Source organism: Triticum aestivum, chromosome 2B (genome assembly GCF_018294505.1).
Source record: "Triticum aestivum cultivar Chinese Spring chromosome 2B, IWGSC CS RefSeq v2.1, whole genome shotgun sequence".
Taxonomy (NCBI): Eukaryota; Viridiplantae; Streptophyta; class Magnoliopsida; order Poales; family Poaceae; genus Triticum; species Triticum aestivum.
This window is the reverse complement of record NC_057798.1, coordinates 73,124,510-73,147,667: the sequence shown is the minus strand read 5'-3', so window position 1 is coordinate 73,147,667 and position 23,158 is coordinate 73,124,510.

The following is a 23,158-nucleotide window of genomic DNA, read 5'->3' as shown; positions in this document are numbered from 1 at the left end:
CCCGGCCACCGGTCCGACTCGCTCGACCCGGGGGCTCGGGGGCAGGCCGGCTTGGTCGCCACCCTGCCGCCTTGGTGATTCCTGATAAAGTTGGGATGCCACGGTCCCCCACTTCGCCCTAAAACCACAGATCCAGCTTTGGCTGTCGGCGGGCAAGCACAGCGGGCCAAAGCTCCTTTACGCTTCATACACTAAGTCAAAGGCTGTCGGGTCGATCAACCCGGCCCGCCGCTCATCAAATGAGTAGCCGCACGACTGGCTACTCACCAACCGGCTTCGCCGGATTGCCGCCAGCCGGCCCACTGGGTGTTTCGCTCGCGCTCAACGCTTCTAAGGACCCAAATTCTGCGCGCCCCTCTCTTAGATTCAAACTTCTTGTCACGGACCGGAGTCTCATCCGTCTAACTCGTGGGGGGGAGGTTTGAGAGAGGAAAAGCGCATGAAATCGGTTCCAAAAAGCGGAAGGAAAAGAGCAAAAAAGCACTCATGACATTTACACACAAATATGTAAGAAAAGGCCCACGACCCGAGTTCATTACACCCTTAAACCCCCAGTGGGTAGGTGTACCTGCTACTTAACAGATTCTACATAAAGTGTTTCAGGCATCTCCAGCGCCGCGTCACGACGTCGACGGCTCTCCCCTACCGGCCTCCGGGTCCAGCGAGGCACCAGTGTCCTCCTCGAGATCCGCGTCGCCATAGATGCCCGTCTCCTCCGAGCTCCCCTGTGGATCATGGAGAAGCAAGCCGTAGTTGTCGCCGTCCACGGCCCTGCCGTCTTCCGTCCACTCCTGATGGAACTCACCGTGGAAGGCGAACTCGGCGATGTAGCTGGCCCAAGAGGCGATCCGGCCGGCTTGCTCTTGCAGCAACTGCTCTGAGCTGACCCGCTGGCCCATCAGCGCGTCCATCTAAAGATCTGGATGCCAAGACAGCGCGAACTAGAGCGCCATCTCAGCACCGGCACGAGCGGCGGAAAACGCGCCACTCGCCAAGACGGTCCGGACCCATCTCCAACCAATGCGCCAGGCGCGAGAAGCTGCACGGATGGACGGAGTCCGGCCATAGGGCCGCCGTCATCGCGGTGCCGGCCCAGGACAACCGCTCCATCTGTGTTCCCAAGACCCGCAGGCGGGCCTCAGCGGCGGTGATGATCTCCGGGAAGGTCCAGGCCATCCGCGGATCCGTCCCAGACCCAGCAACGCCGGTCAGATTGCGCTGATAGCGGACGGCTTCCTCCGCCAGCCGCTGGGTCTCCGTGAAGGCCCCTATCGTAAAGGAAGAAGCAAGTTAGAAGAAGAGCAACAAGGAAGAAAAAGCACTTACTGGAGAAGAACTCTTAGAGGTGCTGCACCTCAAGCAACATACCACGCCGCTCCCATTCGATGGCATGGTCGCACTCTCGAGTGCCTTCTCCAGATTAGCCGCCTTAGCAAGGGCCACCTTCATCTCGGCGTCCTTGTCTTCTGCCGCCTTCTCGGCCGCCTCGCGGCGACGGACCTCGTCCTGACATGCCCCCTCAGCCGTGGTGGACTGCTCCCGCAGGCGATCCACCTCGGCCTGGAGACGGCCCTTGTCATCGGCCAGCTGGCCGCACTGCTGGTCCGCCTCGACCAGGGCCTGCTGCGTCTCCACCACCTTGGTGGCCTCCGCCTTAAGGAGCTCCACCTCGGCCTCGAGGCGGCTCTTGTGACCCGCCAGCTGCTCATGCAGCCGGTTGGCCTCATCAAGAGACCGTCGGGCCGCGGCCGCCTCCGCCCTCGCCTGTGCCGCCTCGACGCCAAGACGGCCAGTGCTGGCGACGAGCCAGTCATAATGATGAACAGCCCGGAGCAAACGAGTCCACCAGGACAGCACCTTGGCTGCAAAGAAGAAGGATTCAACAGAAGAATAAAGGCAAGACTTAAAGATTTGGCCCAACTATTACACAGTTGGCCCGAATCTCGGGGCCTACACCCAGTGGGTGCGCTAGCGCGCCCCCAATAGAAAAGAGCACAAGGGTATCTGCGGCAACGCGAAGCTCCTCCTCCTTGGTGGCAAGTTGCTCCTTGAGCTCCCGGTGCTTTCCTAGGACACGGTTGAAAGTGGCAACCCGGAAGGCGTCGAAATGCTGAAAAAGACAGAAGTCAGAATAAGGCCAACGCTCTAGAGATTCAACCCAACTACTACGTAGTTGGCCCAAACCTCGGGGGTTACACCAAGTGGGTGCGCTGGCGCGCCCCCACAAAGAAGAAATTACAAGAAAAAAGAAGGCTTACCATATATGACGCGCTCCAGATCGCGCGTCCGCTCTACCTCGGCCTGGGCAAAGGCCTCGAGCCGGTCCGTCCACCCATGCAGACGGCGGCTAACGGCATCCAGCGCCACCTCCTCCTGGATCTGAGGCCCGAAGACAACGGCGTGATACATCTCAAACGTATCTACTTTTCCAAACACTTTTGCCCTTGTTTTGGACTCTAACTTGCATGATTTGAATGGAACTAACCCGGACTGACGCTGTTTTCAACAGAATTACCGTGATGTTGTTTCATGTGTAGAAAACAAAAGTTCTCGGAATGACCTGAAAATCCTCGGAGACAAGTTTCACAAAATATAAAAAATGCTCGCAAAAGATGAAGACCAGGGGGCCCACACCCTGTCCATGAGGGTGGGGGGCGTGCCCACCCCTCTAGGCGCGCCCCCTGTCTCGTGGGCCCCCTGTAACTCTGCCGACCTCAACTCCAATTCCATATATTCCGTCTCGCGGAGAAAAAATCAGAGAGGAAGTTTCATCGTGTTTTACGATACGGAGCCGCCGCCAAGCCCTAATCTCTCTCGGGAGGGCTGATCTGGAGTCCGTTTGGGGCTCCGAAGAGGGGGATTCGTCTCCGTCGTCATCATCAACCATCCTCCATCACCAATTTCATGATGCTCACCGCCGTGCGTGAGTAATTGCATCGTAGGCTTGCTGGACGGTGATGGGTTGGATGAGATTTACCATGTAATCAAGTTAGTTTTGTTAGGGTTTGATCCCTAGTATCCACTATGTTCTGAGATTGATGTTGCTATGACTTTGCTATGCTTAATGCTTGTCACTAGGGCCCAAGTGCCATGATTTCAGATCTGAACCTATTATGTTTTCATGAATATATGTGTGTTCTTGATCCTATCTTGCAAGTCTATAGTCACCTATTATGTGTTATGATCCGACAACCCCGAAGTGACAATAATCGGGATACTTCTCGGTGATGATCGTAGTTTGAGGAGTTCATGTATTCACCATGTGTTAATGCTTTGGTCCGGTTCTCTATTAAAAGGAGGCCTTAATATCCCTTAGTTTCCACTAGGACCCCGCTGCCACGGGAGGGTAGGACAAAAGACGTCATGCAAGTTCTTTTCCATAAGCACGTATGACTATATTCAGAATACATGCCTACATTACATTGATGAATTGGAGCTACTTCTGTGTCACCCTATGTTATAACTATTACATGATGAATTGCATCCGACATAATTATCCATCACTGATCCATTGCCTACGAGCTTTTCATATAATATGCTTCGCTTATTTACTTTTCCGTTGCTATTGTTACAATCACTACAAAACCCCAAAAATATTACTTTTGCCTTCTTTACCTTTACCACTATTACCATTACTATCATACTACTTTGCTACTAAATACCCTGCCGCAGATACTAAGTTATCCAGGTGTGGTTGAATTGACAACTCAACTGCTAATACTCAAGAATATTCTTTGGCTCCCCTTGTGTCGAATCAACAAATTTTGGTTGAATACTCTACCCTCGAAAGCTGTTGCGATCCCCTACACTTGTGGGTAATCAAGACTAGTTTCTGGCGCCGTTGCCGGGGAGCATAGCTCTATTCTCCGAGTCACTTGAGATTTATATCTGTTGATCACTATGAAGAACTTGAAAGATCAAAGAACTAAAGTTTATCCCTCAACTACGAGGGGAGGTAAGGAACTGCCATCTAGCTCTGCACTAGATTCTCCTTCTGTTATGAATAATTTTGCGACACCTAAACCTGCTACCGCTATGAATTCTGATATGTCGCATGTTATTTATGATGCCACTTCTGCTATGCATGATACTTATGATGAAACTACTTCTATGCTTGATACTACTGTGCCATTAGGTGAATTTCTTGATGAACAACTTACTAAGGCTAGGGAGAATGAAATTATTGAGAATGAAATTATTGATGATAGTGATGATGAAAGTTCTTCGAACGATTATGAATTACCTGTTGTTCCTGAGGTTTATGTTATGGATGAAGAAACTACTAGAGATTTTCTTGCTTGCAATGTTAGATCAGATCTTAAGAAATTATTAGCTAAGCTGAAACAAAAGACTCTAAATGCTAGAATGAAACAATACCCTGCTTTTTCCACTTCACCTATCTTTGTTACTGATAAGGAATATGAATTCTCTGTTGATCCTGAGATTATTACTTTAGTTGAATCCGCCCCTTTTTATGGCACTGAGTCTGAAACTGTTGTGGCACATCTCACCAAGTTGAATGATATAGCCACCCTGTTTACTAATGATGAGATGTCTCGCTATTATTATATCCTTAAGATATTTTCGTTCTCATTAAAGGGTTATGCTAAGACTTGGTTTAATTCTCTTGATCCTGGTTGTGTGCATAGTCCCCAGGATATGATTTATTACTTCTCTGCTAAATATTTTCCTGCTCATAAGAAACAAGCTGCCTTGCGGGAAATATATAATTTTGTGAAAATCAAAGAAGAGAGTCTCCCACAAGCTTGGGGGAGGCTTCTCCGATTACTTAATGCTTTGCCTGATCATCCACTTAAGAAAAATGAAATACTTGATATCTTCTATAATGGACTAACTGATGCTTCCAAGGACCACTTGGATAGTTGTGCTGGTTGTGTTTTCAGGGAAAGAACAGTCGACAAAGATGAATTATTATTGAACAATATGTTGACTAATGAGAATAATTGGACTCTTCCTGAGCCAATTCCTGAGCCAATTCCTGAACCAATTGAGCCAACTCCTGAGCCTATTCCTAAACCCACTCCGAAGAAGAGAGGTGTTCTATTTGTCAGTCCTGAAGATATGCAAGAGGCAAAGAAATCAATGAAAGAGAAAGGAATTAAAGCTGAAGACATTAAGAATTTACCTCCTATTGAAGAAATACATGGTCTTAATATACCGCCTGTAGAAGAAACACATTGTCTTGATAACCTGACACAAGTAGTAAAGGTAAATACTCTCTCTATATAGGATAAAGGTGAAATCCCGTCTACTAAATTTCATAGTCCATGCTTAGATGAATTTGATGATTTCATGAATAGACAAGAAAATTTCAATGATTATGTTGGTAGACAATTGAAGAATAATGCTTATATGATAGGACACTTTAATGATTATATACCTAGAGTTAAAGGTGAACTTAAACTCACTAGTAAACATGCTTCTATGGTTGCTACTCAAGTTGAACAAGTACTTAAAGCTCATAATGAATTGCTAATTGAATTAAATAATAAACATGACTTTGCTATTAGAGTGGCTACTAGAACTGGTAAAATGACTCAGGAACCTTTGTATCCTGAAGGCCACCCTAAGAGAATTGAACAAGATTCTCGGAACAATAATCTAGATGCTCCTAGTTCTTCTAAGAAGAAGAAGAAGACTGATAGGACTTTGCATGCTTCTAGTGAACCTAATGTAGAAACACTTGAGAACCCTAATAATACTTCTATCTCTGATGCTGAAACACAATCCGGAGATGAACATGAACCTGATGATAATGTTAATAATGATGTTCATGAAGATGCTCAACATAGTAATAACAATGATATAGAAATTGAACCTGCTGTTGGTCTTGATAACCCACAATCAAGAAACCAACATTATGATAAGAGAGATTTTGTTGCTAGGAAGCATAGTAGAGAAAGAGAATCATGGGTTCAGAAACCCATGCCCTTTCCTCCTAAACCATCAAAGACAAAGGATGATGAGGACTTTGAGCGTTTTGCCGAAATGATTAGACCTATTTTCTAACGCATGCGCTTAACTGATATGCTTAAAACAAACCCTTATTCCTAATATATGAAAGATATCATCACTAATAAGAGGAAAATACATGAAGCTGAGATTTCCACCATGCTTGCCAACTATACCTTTAACGGTGGAATACCTAAGAAACTTGGTGATCCCGGAGTACCCACTATACCTTGCTCTATTAAAAGAAATTATGTTAAAAACTGCTTTATGTGATTTAGGAGCCGGTGTTAGTGTTATGCCTCTTTCCTTGTACCGTAGACTTGAATTAAGCAAGTTGACACCCACTGAGATATCCTTGCAAGTGGCTGATAAATCAACCGCTATACCTGTCGGCATTTGTGAGGACTGAGGGAGTCCCGGATTAGGGGGTGTCCAGATGACCGGACTATAACCTTTGGCCGGACTCACGGACTATGAAGATACAAGATTGAAGACTTCGTCCCGTGTCCGGATGGGACATTCCTTGGCGTGGAAGGCAAGCTTGGCGGTACGGATATGTAGATCTCCTCCCATTGTAACCGACTCTGTGTAACCCTAGCCCTCTCTGCTGTCTATATAAACCGGAGGGTTTTAGTCCGTAGTACAAACAACAATCATACCATAGGCTAGCTTCTAGGGTTTAGCCTCTCTGATCTCATGGTAGATCTACTCTTGTACTACCCATATCATCAATATTAATCAAGCAGGAGAAGGGTTTTACCTCCATCGAGAGGGCCCGAACCTGGGTAAAAACATCGTGTCCCTTGTCTCCTGTTACCATCCGCCTAGACGCACAGTTCGGGACCCCCTACCCGAGATCCACCGGTTTTGACACCGACATTGGTGCTTTCATTGAGAGTTCCTCTGTGTCGTCATCTTTAGGCCCGATGGCTCCTCCGATCGTCAACAACAACGTGGTCCAGGGTGAGACTTTCCTCCCCGGACAGATCTTCGTATTCGGCGGCTTTGCACTACGGGCCAATTCGATTGGCCATCTGGAGCAGATCGAAAGCTACGCCCCTGGCCATCAGGTCAGATTTGGAAGTTTGAACTACATGGTTGACATCCGCGGAGACTTGATCTTCGACGGGTTCGAGCCACAGCCGAGCGCGCCGCACTGTCACGATGGGCATGATCTAGCTCTGCCGCCGAACAGTGCCCAGGAGGCCGCCCCAGTGTCCGCTCTGGCCCTTAGTTCGGAGCCGGCTGCGCCAATCAAGGACGGGTGGCTGGACACCGCCTCGGGGGCTGCAATGTCTGTGGCGATCAAGCCGAACACCAGCCTTGTCCTTTGCGAAGCTCGTGACTCCAAGGTGCCTGACTCCTTTCCGGACTCCGAACCTTCCGCGCCCCTGCCGATCGAACCCGATTGGGCGCCGATCATGGAGTTCGCCGCCGCGGACATCTTTCAGCACTCGCCCTTTGGCGACATTATGAATTCACTAAAGTCTCTCTCTTTATCAGGAGAACCCAGGCCGGACTATGGTCAGCAAGGTTGGGATGCGGACGACGAAGAAATTCAAAACCCACCCACCACCCACTTTGTAGCCACTTTCGATGATTTAACTTACATGCTCGACTTCGACTCCGAAGACATCGACGGTATGGACGCCAATGCAGGAGACGACCAAGACCCAGCACCTCTAGGGCACTGGAAGGCCACCTCGTCATATGACATTTACATGGTGGACACCCCAAAAGAAGGGAATGGTGATGGAACAACGGAGGATGACCCCTCCAAGAAGCAGCCCAAGCGCCGGCGTCAACGGCGCCGCTCTAAATCCCGCCATAGCAAAAACGGCGATTCCGGCATGGGAGATAATAACACCACGGACAGTGCCGAAGACAACCCTCTCCAGCAGGATTCAGCATAGGAGGATGGAGAATCCAGCCCTCATGATAGAGCGGCAGACAGAGAGGTCGAGGACGATAATTACATGCCTCCCTCCGAAGACGAGGCAAGCCTCGACGACGACGAATTTGTCGTACCTGAGGATCCCGTCGAACAAGAGCATTTCAAATGCAGGCTTATGGCCATGGCAAGCAGCCTCAAGAAAAAACAGCAGTAGCTTAGAGCTAACCAAGACTTGCTAGCCGACCGATGGACTAAAGTCCTTGCGGCCAAAGAGTATGAACTCAAACGCCCCTCCAAGAGCTACCCAAAGCGCAGGTTGCTACCCCGATTAGAGGAGGAAGCACCTAAACCTACATCACCAGCGCACGACAAGGCCGACCGGCCACCTCGTGGCTGCATCAGAGAGGCCTCTCGGCCATCTACTCAAGCCGCACCCTGGCGCCGCTACACCAAGGCACGGGGAAATGCGCCGGACCTGCGAGACATATTGGAGGACAAGGCAAGGCAAACAAGATCGATCTACGGATCGCGTGGGCGCCCCACGGCTCGTGAAGGTAACCATCACGCCGGATATGGCAAATACGGCCAGGCCGAACACAGCAGCTCATTTGAGCTACATCGTGATATAGCCCAGTACAGAGGCGCCGCACACCCACTATGCTTCACAGATGAAGTAATGCATCATCAAATCCCTGAGGGTTTGAAACCCGTAAACATTGAATCATACGATGGCACAACAGATCCTGCGGTATGGATCGAGGACTATCTTCTTCATATCCACATGGCCCACGGTGATGATCTACACGCTATCAAATACCTCCCACTCAAGCTTAAAGGACCAGCTCGGCATTGGCTTAACAGCTTGCCAGCAAAGTCAATTGGTTGCTGGGAGGACCTGCAAGCCGCATTCCTCGACAACTTCAAGGGCACCTATGTGCGACCACCAGACGCAGATGACCTCAGCCACATCATTCAGCAGCCAGATGAATCGGCCAGACAATTCTGGACACGGTTCCTAACCAAGAAAAATGAAATAGTTGACTGTCCAGACGCAGAGGCCCTCGCAGCCTTCAAACATAACATCCGTGACAAATGGCTTGCCCGGCACCTAGGACAGGAAAAGCTGAAATCCATGGAAGCCCTCACAACACTCATGACCCGCTTTTGCGCGGGAGAAGACAGCTGGCTAGCTCGTAGTAATAACATGACCAAGAACCCTGGTAATTCGGATACCAAGGACAACAATGGCAGGTCGCGTCGCAACAAACACAAGCGCCGCATTAATGGCGACAATGCGGGGGATACGTCAGTTAACGCCGGATTCCAAGTCTCTAAACCCGGTCAGCAGAAAAAGCCATTCAAAAGAAGTACTCCGGGCCCGTCCAATTTGGACCGAATACTTGATCTCTTGTGCTAGATACACGGCACCCCCGAAAAACTGGCCAATCACACCAACAGGGATTGCTGGGTGTTCAAGCAGGCAGGCAAGTTAAGCGTCGAAAACAGAGACAAGGGGTTGCATAGCGATGACGAGGAGGAGCCCCGGCCACCGAACAATAGGGGACAGAAGGGCTTCCCCCCACAAGTGCGGACAGTGAACATGATATACGCAACCCACATCCCTAAAAGGGAACAGAAGCATGCACTCAGGGACGTATATGCGTTGGAGCTAGTCGCCCCAAAGTTCAACCCATGGTCCTCCTGCCCGATCACTTTCGATCGAAGGGACCACCCCACTAGCATCCGCCACGGCGGATTCACCGCATTGGTTCTAGACACAATCATTGACGGATTTCACCTCACTAGAGTCCTTATGGACGACGGCAGTAGCCTGAACCTGCTTTATCAGGATACAGTGCGAAAAATGGGCATAGATCCCTCAAGGATTAAACCCACAAAGACGACCTTTAAAGGCGTCATACCAGGTGTAGAGGCCAACTGTACAGGCTCAGTTACACTAGAAGTGGTCTTCGGATCCCCGGATAATTTCCGAAGCGAGGAGTTAATCTTTGAGATAGTCCCGTTCCGCAGTGGCTATCACGCCCTGCTCGGACGAACCGCATTTGCAAAGTTCAATGCGGCTACGCATACCTCAAGCTCAAGATGCCAGGCCCTCGAGGAGTCATTACGGTCAATGGAAACACCGAATGCTCTCTCCGAACAGAGGAGCATACGGCCGGCCCTCGCGGCGGAAGTACAAAGTAGCCTCTCAAGGCAATTATCCAGTCCGACTATTAAACGTCTGGACACCGTCAAGCGCGCCCAGAGTAACCTACAACAAGACCGCCTAGCACGTCCCGTGCAAGCGTAGCAGTGCGGCCCCAACCCCAGCCCTCGCGAAATTGCGAAACTAGTACTACACGCACATAATTACGCTCTAGAAATACCATGGGCATAAGGGGAGGGACACAACCACGGCATGCCCAAAATGCGGCTCAACCACACTAGGGGCTCCCGATTTTGTCATTTCTTTTTTCTTACTTTCAGGACTCCATTCTCCGGAAGGCCTGTCCGGCAATACAATCGCCGAACACACGATGCAACAGCTAGGCAGGCAGCAAGCTACGTCGAATGTCCAGGCGGTATCTTTAACGAGCTAAATACCCGTCTTACATAAAGTCCCGCAGCTTTCCCCTGGAGGGGGACATGTCAAATAATCCCATCTCTTGCTTATTGCACTATTTGTATCGTTCTGCTTTCACATCAGCCTTTTAATAAACAATACATAGCTCTTGTCTATTCTTGCATTCATTTTTTATGTAAATATGTTCAGTTATGACATTATGCAACCGTACACTTTGATACGGCCAATACACCAGGGGCTTAAAGTACCCTAGAATATGGTGTGTGAAGTCCGAACACTCTCACGAGTGCGGCACCCCAAACTTATAGCACTATATGCATCGGCTCCGAATCATGTCCTGGGTCGATAGGTGGGTTTGCCCGGCTCCCATGTTTTGGTACCTTACGTTCCGCTATATCGGCTAAGGTAGCGCTGGGAGAACTACTGCGATTGTGCCCCAGTTGAGCTGGGTTAAGCACCTCAGTAGAGAAAGCTAAAACTGACCGTCATGATAGGGCGAGAGCCGGTCGCTGTTCGAGAGGTTTTTCGAGTCCCTAAAGACTTATGCCGCTTAGAGAGAGGAGATGGCTTTGTCCGGCCTAGGCGTGGATAGCGCCCCAAACTCGGTCTTCCGAATACTAGGGGCTTCGCCGAAATTTAAAATTATAGAATTCTATGGCTAAGTGAGAGTGATAAAGCATTATAGTCTGATTGCCTTGTTCGTTGTGCTGAGCGCCTCCCTCGAAGGACCCAAGAATGGGAACAAGAGCGCTCAGGTTTATCCCGAACACCCTAGCACTCATGGCGTGGGGGTAGAATCCGACGACTTGCATCTCTCAGATTTAATAAACAGCCGCACAGAAGGTAATATTTTAAATTCAAATAGCGTTGCTTAGCGCATATGAACAAGTTTTCAGCGCACAGGATAAACACGAGCGAGTTTACTCAAAAATTACATCCCTGGTACATTCATTTGCCACAAGGCGGGCACCCTTCAGGACGCCCTCATAATACATTTCGGGCTTGCGATGCTCCTTCCCCTTCGGGGGCCCATCTGTCACCAGCTTCTCAGCATCCAGCTTGCCCCAGTGCACTTTAGCACGGGCAAGGGCCCTACAGGCGCCTTCGATGCATACGGAGCGCTTGATGACTTCAAGCCGTGGACAGGCATCTACCATCCGCTTCACCAGCCCAAAGTAGCTCCCAGGCAGGACCTCCCCAGGCCACAGCCGGCCTATAAGGCCCTTCATGGCCTGTTCGGCTACCTTATGGAGCTCGACCAACTGCTTCAGCTGGTCACTCAAGGGCACCTGGTGTCCGGCCTCAGCATACTAGGACCAGAACACATTCTCTGTCGAGCTCCCTTCTTCGGCTCGGTAGAATGCGGCAGCGTCGGACACACTGTGGGGAAGATCTGCGAATGCTCCTGGAGAGCTCCGAACTCGGGTAAGTAACAAGTAATTCACTTTCACGTGCTTGCTTTGCATAAAGAATGCCTTACCCGCCGCTATCTTCTTCATTGCCTCAATTTCTTGGAGGGCTTTTTGGGCTTCGGCCTTGGCGGATTTGGCGCTCTCAAGGGCCGAGGCAAGCTCGGAATATCGAGTCTTTGAGTCGAGCTCCAATCTCTCGTGTTTCTTCACAAGAGCATGGAGCTCTTGCCGCACCTCCTCTGCCCGTGACTCCTGCTTTTCTCGCTCGGTGCGCTCCACGGCCGCATTGTCTTCGGCCTTGGACAGCGCTTCCTTCAGGGTCGCCACCTTGGTTGTGGCCCCTATAACACCCACGTTGGTCCTGTCACTATTTGCAACCTGGTAATTCTATATACTTACATAAGGTACTACTTACCTTCTTTGTCCTCGAGCTGCTTCTTGGCAAGGCCAAGCTCATTCTCGGACCGCTCGAGGCTCTGCTTCAATACGTCGACCTCCGCAGTCAGTGCGGCAGAGGTCAGCAGCGCAGCCTGCATTCCCATATTGACACACTTATGTTAGACTCCTGCGTATATCTTTTTAGATCCTCAGTCTGGCTTTTCTTTCCGAACACCAAACTGAGCATCAAGGGCTACTGTCTATGCGGTAATATTTTTACATATCTTAAATACATACCTCGAAGCCTGTTAGAAGGCTGGCACAGGCTTCTGTCAGCCCGCTCTTGGTGGACTGAACCTTCTGAATCACCGCACTCATAATAGTGCGGTGCTCCTCGTAGATGGAGGCGCCATTGAGCACCTCCAGCAAATTATCCGGTGCCTCCGGTTGGACGGAGGTCATCGGCGTCGTAGGCTTGCCCTTCTTACGAAGGGGCCGCCTACCGGACTCCGGAACCACTGAAGGTTCCGGTGCGGCGTCCGGCCCAGGGCTGGACTTAGAGCTCTTTGGGGTTTTATCCCCTTTGCGCCTGGAATCCGGAAGGTCTCCTTGCGGCGCCTCCGGGGCTGCCTCCTCCTGGCTCGTCCCCTTTTGGGACTCCACCCCGGCATCGTCCGTGGGGCGAGGTGAGGTAGCGGTCGGGAGTGAAAGACTATTCACATCCGACGAATCCAGGGGTCCGCTCGACGAAGCATCGAGCTGGGCCTTGGGCGGACTGCATGATTATGTTCTGCGTTAGAAGATACTGTGCAGTAAAGGAACACCATGAGTTATTCTGCTATCCGAATACTTACGGTTTTTCCAAGGGCTTGGCCCTAGATGGCCACTCCTCTTCACCATCGTAGGCGTTGGTGGAGTAGTCCGGGAGAAGGGTTTTTCCCTTCTTGGACCCTCCGGCCCCCCTAGTTGGGGTAGCCTTCCTTTTCTTTCCTCCCCCCGTTGGAGGGGGAGAGGCCTCTTCTTCCTCCTCCTCGCCTTTGTGGGAGGAGTGCGCTTTGGAGTCATCGGATGAGGAATCCGACACTACCAGGCGCCGGGAACTCTTTCGAGTTTCCGTGGCCTTCTTCTTGGCCTTCTTCTCCGGCACCACGTGACGTGCCGGGACCAGTAGCTTCGCCAAGCGGGCATCTGCTGGGTCTTCGGGCAAAGGAGCCGGACAATCGATCTGTCCGGACTTCTTCTGCCAGTCCTGTTAAAGGAATGGGAGCTTAGATCCCGCATAGAGTCAAACTATGAAAAACAAATACCCTGTAATGAGTAAACTAAGCTTACCGCGCTAGCTTGGCGCTTCGCGCAGAATCCGCGATCCTCGGTAATGGGAGGATGAACCTCAGAGCTCTTGAAAAGCACCTTCTAGGCATCTTCGTGCGTTGTGTCGAAGAGCCTGGACAAAGTTTGGTGTTGGGCCGGGTCGAATTCCCACAAGCTAAAAGCCCGTCGTTGACACGGGAGGATCCGGCGGAAGAGCATGACCTGGACTACGGTGACGAGTTTAACCTTCTTGTCAATCAGGTCTTTGATGCAGGTTTGGAGTCCGGTCAGCTCTGCCGAATTACCCCATGATAGGCCCGTCTCTTTCCAGGAGGTGAGCCATGTGGGGATGCCAGATCGGAATTCGGGGGCCGCTGCCCATTCAGGGTCACGCCGCTCAGTGATGTAGAACCACCCCGATTTCAACCCCTTGATGGTTTCCACGAAGGAGCCCTCGAGCCATGTGACGTTGGCCATCATGCCCACCATGGCGCCTCCGCACTATGCCCGCTAGCCACCCACTACCTTCGGCTTGACATTGAAGATCTTCAGCCATAAGCCAAAGTGGGGCTTGATGCGGAGGAAGACCTCGCACACGACGATAAACGCTGAGATGTTGAGGATGAAGTTTGGGGCCAGATCGTGGAAATCCAGGCCATAGTAGAACATGAGCCCCCGGACAAATGGGTGGAGTGGGAAGCCTAGTCCGCGGAGGAAATGGGTGAGGAACACCACCCTCTCATGGGGCCTGGGGGTGGGAATGAGCTACCCCTTGTCTGGAAGCTGGTGCGCAATGTCGTTAGACAAGTATCCGGCCTTCCTCAACTTTTTGATGTGCCCTTTCGTGACGGAGGAGGCCATCCACCTGCCTCCCGCTCCGGATATGGTTGGAGAAGGTTGAGGTGGGAAGTGCGGACTTGGGCGCTGGAGCTCGAGTGCACAGAGATGGATAAGCAAAGGAGGAAGAAGGCGTAGATGGAAAGGGTGGATCCTTATCCCCTTATATGGGCGGACGAAACTATGTACCCCCACGAACCTAGTAAAACTCGCTTATCTCCCAAGCGCCGTGATTAATGGTGCGGTTGGGTTACCCACGCTCGTATTGATGAGAATCCTAGAATAAGGGGACACGATCTCGGCTTTGACAAGACGTGCCAAGGAAACCGCCTCGCTAAACACACTGAGGTGGGACAGAAAAACGATTCGAATAAAGGCTTGGCCGTGGCATGATGTCACGCTGCGGAATACGTCAGCAGATTAGATTTGTACAAATATTATTCTCTCTATGATGGTATGTGGACCTTCTTTTGCAGAGCCGGACACTATCCTTGTGTTCAAAATCTTCTATGAAGTATTCGGAGGAGGAACCCGCCTTGCAATACCGAAGACAATCAGCATGCCGGACTCGTCGTCATCGAAGCCTGCTTCAGGGGCTACTGAGGGAGTCCCGGATTAGGGGGTGTCCGGATGACCGGACTATAACCTTTGGCCGGACTCCCGGACTATGAAGATACAAGATTGAAGACTTCATCCCATGTCCGGATTGGACATTCCTTGGCGTGGAAGGCAAGCTTGGTGATACGGATATGTAGATCTCCTCCCATTGTAACCGACTCTGTGTAACCCTAGCCCTCTCCGGTGTCTATATAAACCGGAGGGTTTTAGTCCGTAGTACAAACAACAATCATACCATAGGCTAGCTTCTAGGGTTTAGCCTCTCTGATCTTGTGGTAGATCTACTCTTGTACTACCCATATCATCAATAATAATCAAGAAGGAGTAGGGTTTTACCTCCATCGAGAGGGCCCGAACCTGGGGAAAAACATCGTGTCCCTTGTCTCATGTTACCATCCGCCTAGACGCACAGTTCGGGACCCCCTACCCGAGATCCGCCGGTTTTGACACCGACAAGGACGTACCTGTTGTTGTTGCAAACATTACTATCTTAACAGACTTTGTCATTCTTGATATTCCTGAGGATGACATTATGTCGATTATCCTTGGTAGACCCTTTTTAAATACTATAGGAGCTGTTATTGATTGCAACAAAGTCAATGTCACCTTTCATGTTAATGGAAATGAGCATACGGTACATTTTCCGAGGAAACAACCTCAAGTTCATAGCATAAATACTATTGAGAAAATTCCATCAATTATTATTGGAGGATTTGAGTTTCCTCTCCCTACTGTCAAGAAAAAGTATGATATTCTTATTATTGGGGATGCTCATATCCCCGTTGAGGTAACTTAGTGTCACTTCGAAATTTCTCCGGTTCCGTGTTATTTGGAATGAGTTCGTTAACAAGACTTGATCAACCTTGTTAGTGGATTCATTTTGATGATCATGAGATGGATGAAACTAGAAGGCACAACCTTCTGTACCTTCTTTTTACTTTCTGTTATTTAAAATGAATAAAGAAAAAATAGTATTATCTGTCTGTTTTATGAATTATCCGTGCAATAAAAATTATCCCGAAAATAAAAGTGCTCCAAATGCCCTGCAAATTTAGTATGATTTTTTATGAATTATTTGAGGATTTTAGGCACTAAAAACACTGTAGGGGGTTTGCCACCTGGCCACGAGGGTGGATGGCACGCCCACACCCCCTGGACGTGCCCCCTGTCTCGTGGGCCCCTGGTGGACCCCCTCCACTTATGCCAGCACCCACACACTCCATCTTCTTCCCAAAAAAATCCCCATCCAGCTCAAGCACGAGTGCTAGCTCATTTTGCTGCGATTTTCGATCTCCTTGCTCAAAGCTCCATTCACGAAACTGCTTTGCGAGATTGTTGCTTGGTATGTGACTCCTCCATTGGTCCAAATAGTTTTTGTTCTAGTCTTTATTCATGCCAAATCCATGCTGCCTTTGTGACCCTGTTCTTGAGCTTGCATGTTAAATTTATGAGGTCCCAAGTAATTCTGATGCATGATATAGGCTCTAGGCACTTGTAGGAGTAGTTGCTATCAATCTTGTTTAGTTTTATTCACTTTTATTTTGAAGTTACTAAAATTTCAGAAATATTGCAGAAAAGAAATATGTTCAGGAAAATATACCAAGGTGGTTTCTCAGTAAAGAAAGGACCTAGGCTTGCCATGCGTGAGCAAGACGATGAACCACCAAGGGAGGCTGAAGTGCACTCTTGTGAATGGCCGTCAGAAGAGTTTATGGTCAATGCAGGCATTAAGGATGAATTTGATACATATGTGCGTAATGCCGATCTTGAGGACTTCATGCAAGATAAGTGTCCTAAGTACTACTATCTAACTGATTCTTTCGTGAGAAGGTTTAAATTTTCATCTTCGCGTAATTCTCATAGTGTCCTATTTGATATTTATGATAAATCATATACCATGGACCTGGAAGACTTTACTACTTCTTGCAAACTCCCGCAATGGGGAAGTGTTAATGATCCCCACAAATCTGAATTTAGAGATTTCCTTGCTAGTATTATTATGGGAGAATCTAGGGATATTACACAAGCTACCATAGGGATCATTCATTTTCCTGCTATACATTATTTTGCTCTCTTCATTGGTAGATGCATTAACGGTAAAGATGAAGCATGTCATATGTGTGTCCCTGATCTTTGTGTCCTCAAGAGTGTTGTGTTAGGTTATAAAGATTATAACTTGGGGGCAATAGTTGCACGTAGGCTGCATAAAACTGGTAGAGCTGGAGATTTATTTGGAGGAATTTATGCGACCCGTGTGGCAAATTATCTTAGTATAGCCCCACGAGAGGGTGATATGATGTTATCTCCTGCTTATTTGGATTATGATGCTATGGTCCAACATCATTTTCTTAAGAGGAATGAACAATTCCTCCAGTATCGGCTAATCTTTGACAGACATAGCGCTGTCCATGTTACTCTTCCTGCTCCTTCCCTGTTTGATTACCAGGCAAAAGGAAGATATGTTGTTAACATGGAGGAAGCAGCTGAACACGAAGGGAGAGCGGAAGCGGCTCGCCAACATGCCGCAGCTCAGGAGGCATTTGCTGCTGCATCTCAGTACGACCCTAGTTACAACTACGGATATCAGCCAGGCTACCCTTGGCATTAGACCAACTTAGGCCAAAAGCCAAAGCTTGGGGGAGTATGTATTTCTCACTGACTTTGCATTCATGTTCACACACTATTGTAGTCGTCAGTGCTCATACTCTTTCATTGTATTATCCATGCTAGTTTGATTTTCTTTTTCTAGTTTTCTTCTTGTGTGTTTGATAAACTTTAAGGAAAAACAAAAAAATAGTTAGTTTAATTTCCATGCTTGTAGTAGAAATTAAATTGAAAACCCAAAAGGATTTCTCGTTCTTCTTTTACTTGTTGGGAGCTTTCCCGTGTAAATAGTTTTATCTTCTTTTCTTTCCTTCGGGGGGTTGAGAGTAGAAGACCATATTGAAAATGTTTAGTGGCTCTCATATGCATGATTGTTTATTTAACTTAGATCCCATATTACCTTGTCTTCTCTCTTGAGTTGAATGCTTGCAGATTCCAGCTTAGTCCAATGCACGTACACTCTTATTATTATACATATCATTCGGTCATGTGAGTGAAAGGCAATAATGACGATATATGATGGACTGGTTGAGATGAGAGAAGCTGGTATGAACTCGACCTCTCTTGTTTTTGTAAATATGATGAGTTCATCGTTCCTGATTCAGCTTATTATGAAGTAAACATATTTGCAATGATATTTAGAGATTATAGTTGCTTGTGCCATTCTTGATTAGCTATTAGTTATAATGGTTTACCCTGCGTGCCAACATGCTATTAGAATGATTATGATGTGGTATGATGGGATGGTATCCTCCTTTGAATGAATTGAGTGACTCGACTTGGCACATGTTCACGCATGTAGTTGAAACAAATCAACATAGCCTTCATGATATTTATGTTCATGGTGGATTATATCCTACTCATGTTTGTTCTCGGTGTGAATTAGTTTTAATGCATGTTTATGACTATTGTCGCTCTCTCAGTTGGTCGCTTCCCAGTCTTTTGCTAGCCTTCACCTGTACTAAGTGGGAATACTGCTTGTGCATCCAAACTCCTTAAACCCCAAAGTTATCCCAATGAGTCCACCATACCTTCCTATATGCGGTACTTACCTGCCGTTCCAAGTAAATTTGTATGTGCCAAACTTCAAACCTTCAAATGAAATTCTGTTTTGTATGCTCGAACAGCTCATGTTTCCACTAGGGCTGCCTATATCTTCCATGCTAGGTGGGTTATTCTCAAGAGGAGTGGACTCCGCTCCTCATTCATGAGAAAGGGCCAGTAACCGGGATGCCCAGTCCCATGATCCAAAAAGATCAAAGCAAATCAATATAATTAAACAAAACTTCCCCAGGCTGTTGTTAGTTGGAGGCACTCGTTGTTTCGAGGAAGCCATGGATTGATGCTTGTTGGTGGTCGGGGAGTATAAACTTTTACCATTCTGCATGGGAACTGCCTATAATGCATGTAGTATGGAAGATACAGCCATCTCATAGTAGTTGCGTTGACAATGAAAGTATGCCGCCCCAAATGTTATTCAATCTCTATTTTAAAATCGAGCTCTTGCACCTCTACAAATACCTGCTTCCCTCTGTGAAGGGCCTATCTATTTACTTTTATGTTGAGTCATCACCTTCTTATTAAAAAGCACCCGCTGGAGAGCACACTGTCATTTGCATTCATTACTATTGGTTTATATTGGGTATGACTTGACTCGATCTCTTTTACCATGAATTACAATGTTTAGTCAGTCCTTGATATTTAAAGGTGCTCTGCATTTATGTTTTGCGGTCTCAGAAAGGTCTAGCGAGATACCATTTTGTTATATCATGTTATGATTGTTTTGAGAAAGTGTTGTCATCCGAGTTTTATTATTATCGCTCGCTAGCTGATTATGCCATTGATATGAGTAATTGTGAGACCGAGGTGTTATTGTGACTATGGTTAGTTCATAATATATGTTGAAACTTGAATACTGGCTTTACATGTTTACAGCAACAAGAGCAAACAGAGTTTGTAAAAGTTTTTCTTTATCACTTTCAGTTTATCAACTGAATTGCTTGAGGACAACCAAAGGTTTAAGCTTGGGGGAGTTGATACGTTCCCAACCTATCTACTTTTCCAAACACTTTTGCCCTTGTTTTGGACTCTAACTTGCATGATTTGAATGGAACTAACCCGGACTGATGCTCTTTTCAGGAGAATTACCATGATGTTGTTTCATGTGTAGAAAACAAAAGTTCTCGGAATGACCTGAAAATCCTCGGAGACAAGTTTCAGAAAATATAAAAAATGGTCGCAAAAGATGAAGACCAGGGGGCCCACACCCTGTCTGGGTGCACCTCCCTGTCTCGTGGGACCCCAGCAGCTCCGCCGACCTCAACTCCAACTCCATATATTCCGTCTCGCGGATAAAAAAATCAGAGAGGAAGTTTCATCACGTTTTACGATACGGAGCTACCGCCAAGCCCTAATCTCTCTCGGAAGGGCTGATCTGGAGTCTGTTCGGGGCTCCGGAGAGGGGGATTCGTCGTCGTCGTCATCATCAACCATCCTCCATCACCAATTTCATGATGCTCACCGCCGTGCATGAGTAATTCCATCGTAGGCTTGCTGGACGGTGATGTGTTGGATGAGATTTACCATGTAAAAAGTTAGTTTTGTTATGGTTTGATCCCTAGTATCTAGTATGTTCTGAGATTGATGTTGCTATGACTCTGCTATGCTTAATGCTTGTCACTAGGGCCCGAGTGCCATGATTTCAGATCTGAACCTATTATGTTTTCATGAATATATGTGTGTTCTTGATCCTATCTTGCAAGTGTATAGTCACCTATTAAAAGGAGTCCTTAATATCCCTTAGTTTCCACTAGGACCCCGCTGCCACGGGAGGGTAGGACAAAAGATGTCATGCATGTTCTTTTCCATAAGCATGTATGACAATATTCGAAATGCATGCATACATTACATTGATGAATTGGAGCTAGTTCCGTGTCATCCCATGTTATAACTATTACATGATGAATTGCATCCGACATAATTATCCATCACTGATCCATTGCCTACGAGCTTTTCATATATTGTGCTTTGCTTATTTACTTTTCCATTGCTATTGTTACAATCACTACAAAACCCCAAAAATATTACTTTCGCCTTCTTTACCTTTACCACTATTACCATTACTATCATACTACTTTGCTACTAAACACCTTGTTGCATATACTAAGTTATCCAGGTGTGGTTGAATTGACAACTCAACTGCTAATACTCAAGAATATTCTTTGGCTCCCGTTGTGTCGAATCAACAAATTTGGGTTGAATACTCTACCCTCGAAATCTGTTGCGATCCCCTACACTTCTGGGTTGTCACGGTGCCCCCGCTCCGCACCGGCTACGTCGCGGCAGCTCGGCGTCCTCCCTGTCGGGGCACCAAGGCGTCCTCACCGCTGGCCGCTCGTGACGCGGCCAGGACCTCCTCCGATGCCCCTCCCAGCGCCAGCGCCGACCCGGACGCCGGGACGCCCTGCGTTGCCGCCTCCGGTCCGGACGCCGGGACGGCCTGCGGCACCACCACCGGCCCAGCTGCCGGGGTGGCCTCCGGCACCGCCGTCCGCGGTGCCTCCTCCAACACCAACGGCGCCCCCGGCACCGCCGCCCACGGTGCCTCTTCCAAAACGGTGCCGCCTCCACCACCATCAACCCCCGTGTGGACGACCACGTCGGCCCGCGGTGGGGTATCACCCCTCACCTCCACGACCTCCTGGTCGAGAGCCACCACCTCAGCCCGGCCTCCACGGCCGTGTTCCCTCACCGACGACGGCTCAAAGACCGTCGCAGACACCACCATGCCCTCCGACATCTCGCGCCAGGCCGACTCCGCGCTGGCTCGCGCCCACACCGCCGCCGCGTCGGTCCAGGCCTGGACCGACGCTGCCTCCAGCTCCGCCTCGGCCCGGTTCCTGTCCCGCCAGGCCAAGGCTTCGGTGTCGTTCGGGTCCAGGCTGAGGTCCGAGTCGGCCCGTCCCTCCACCCCGGCCTGGTCGGCGAAGCCGGACCGGCTCCTGCGGAATGCGGCCCCTTCGGCTGCTGCGGCTTCCGCCGCCGCCCTCGCGAGCGCGATTGGCGACCTGAAGAAAAAGGCAGAATAAGTAAAAAAGAAGACAAGACTCGCTCAACAATCCGGACGCGTGCAGAAGATAAAACTTACCCGGTCAAGACCGGGACCGGGAAACGGACGTCGGCGTCTGCCTGCCGCGCCTCCTCTTGGCCGGCTTCCCGGGCTCGGCCGGGTCCGTCGCGCGCTTCAGGGCCCGGTGTCGCGGCGCGACACTGTCTTTTCCATGCGGGCGGCTCGGCGCCGCCCCATGCAAGGACCCGGCTCCGCCCGCATCGCCGCCTCCCCCTCTCAACGCCACTACACCAACAACTGGCGTAAGCATCGCCCGCACCATGACATGATCAACGATTCAAGACACATGAAGAAAGAAAGATACAAGACTTACCCGCGCGACGCCCAGCGCCGGCGTCGGACTCCGCCACCTCCTCGCCGCCATGGGCCGCGGGCTCCTCTGGCGCCACCAGTGCCATTTGCGACGGAGCCCGGGCGTAAGGATGCCGAATCGTGTTCAGAAGTACCTCCCGCGTCGCGTCAGCACGAATGAGAAGGTGCGCAACAGCAAAGTAAGAAGACCAGACACTCACCTGCGGCGCCAGGTTTGACTGGCTATACGGCGCCTTGCCGAACCGCCAGTCCTCTCCAAGCTTGGCCTTGGAGATGTCGTTCACGCCGCGCGCGACCTGCTCCACGGACAGCCGCGTCGACCCCGTGCGGTTGGGGTCCTGAAGGCCGATCATTTCGCCGATGAGGCAAGGAGGTCGGTGCCGGTGAACACCTCCTGTCTCCTCATCACCGTCACCCGCTCGCAGAGGTTGACGATCTCCTGCGACGGGCGCCGGAGCGAGTAGCCCCAGTTCGTCTTCGCCCGCGGCGGCGCGATGGCGAAGAGAGGAAGATTGATATGGTCCGCAACAAGGTTGCGGATATAGAAGAAAGAGTTATGCCACTTCTTGGCAGAATCCTCCAGCGGATCCTGGGGAAATCCGCCACCGGCCGCTTCGAGATGATGGCAGCACCGCAGTCGGCGAACTCCCCGGCCGATGGGCCCTGCTGCTTCAAGGAGAAGAAGCTGGAAAGTTGGACGATGGCACCGGACCCAAGATGATGCGGCTAGAGCTCGAAGAACTCCAGGAACGCGCGGAAGAAGGTGCTCGCCGGCAGCCCAAACCCGCGCTCGAAGTGCATGAGGAAGACCACGCGCTCCTGCCCCTCCTGTCGGGGCCTCTGCTCGCCGCGCGGCAGTCGGATGCCAACGTCCGTCTCCCGCGGCAGGCGTCGTGATGCTCGAAGCTGGATGATATCTTCGGTGGTGACGTTCGAGCCCATCTAGGAGCCCGACGGCAGCGCCATGGACAGAAGAAGGAGAAAGAAGATGGACGACGGAGGAAGCTTTCCTCGAGGCAGCAGGCGCAACTGTGCGTCGGTGGCGTAGAGCAGAGCAGGAGCAGGGGGACAGGAGGGCGCGAGCGAGAATGATATTCGCCGCCCCC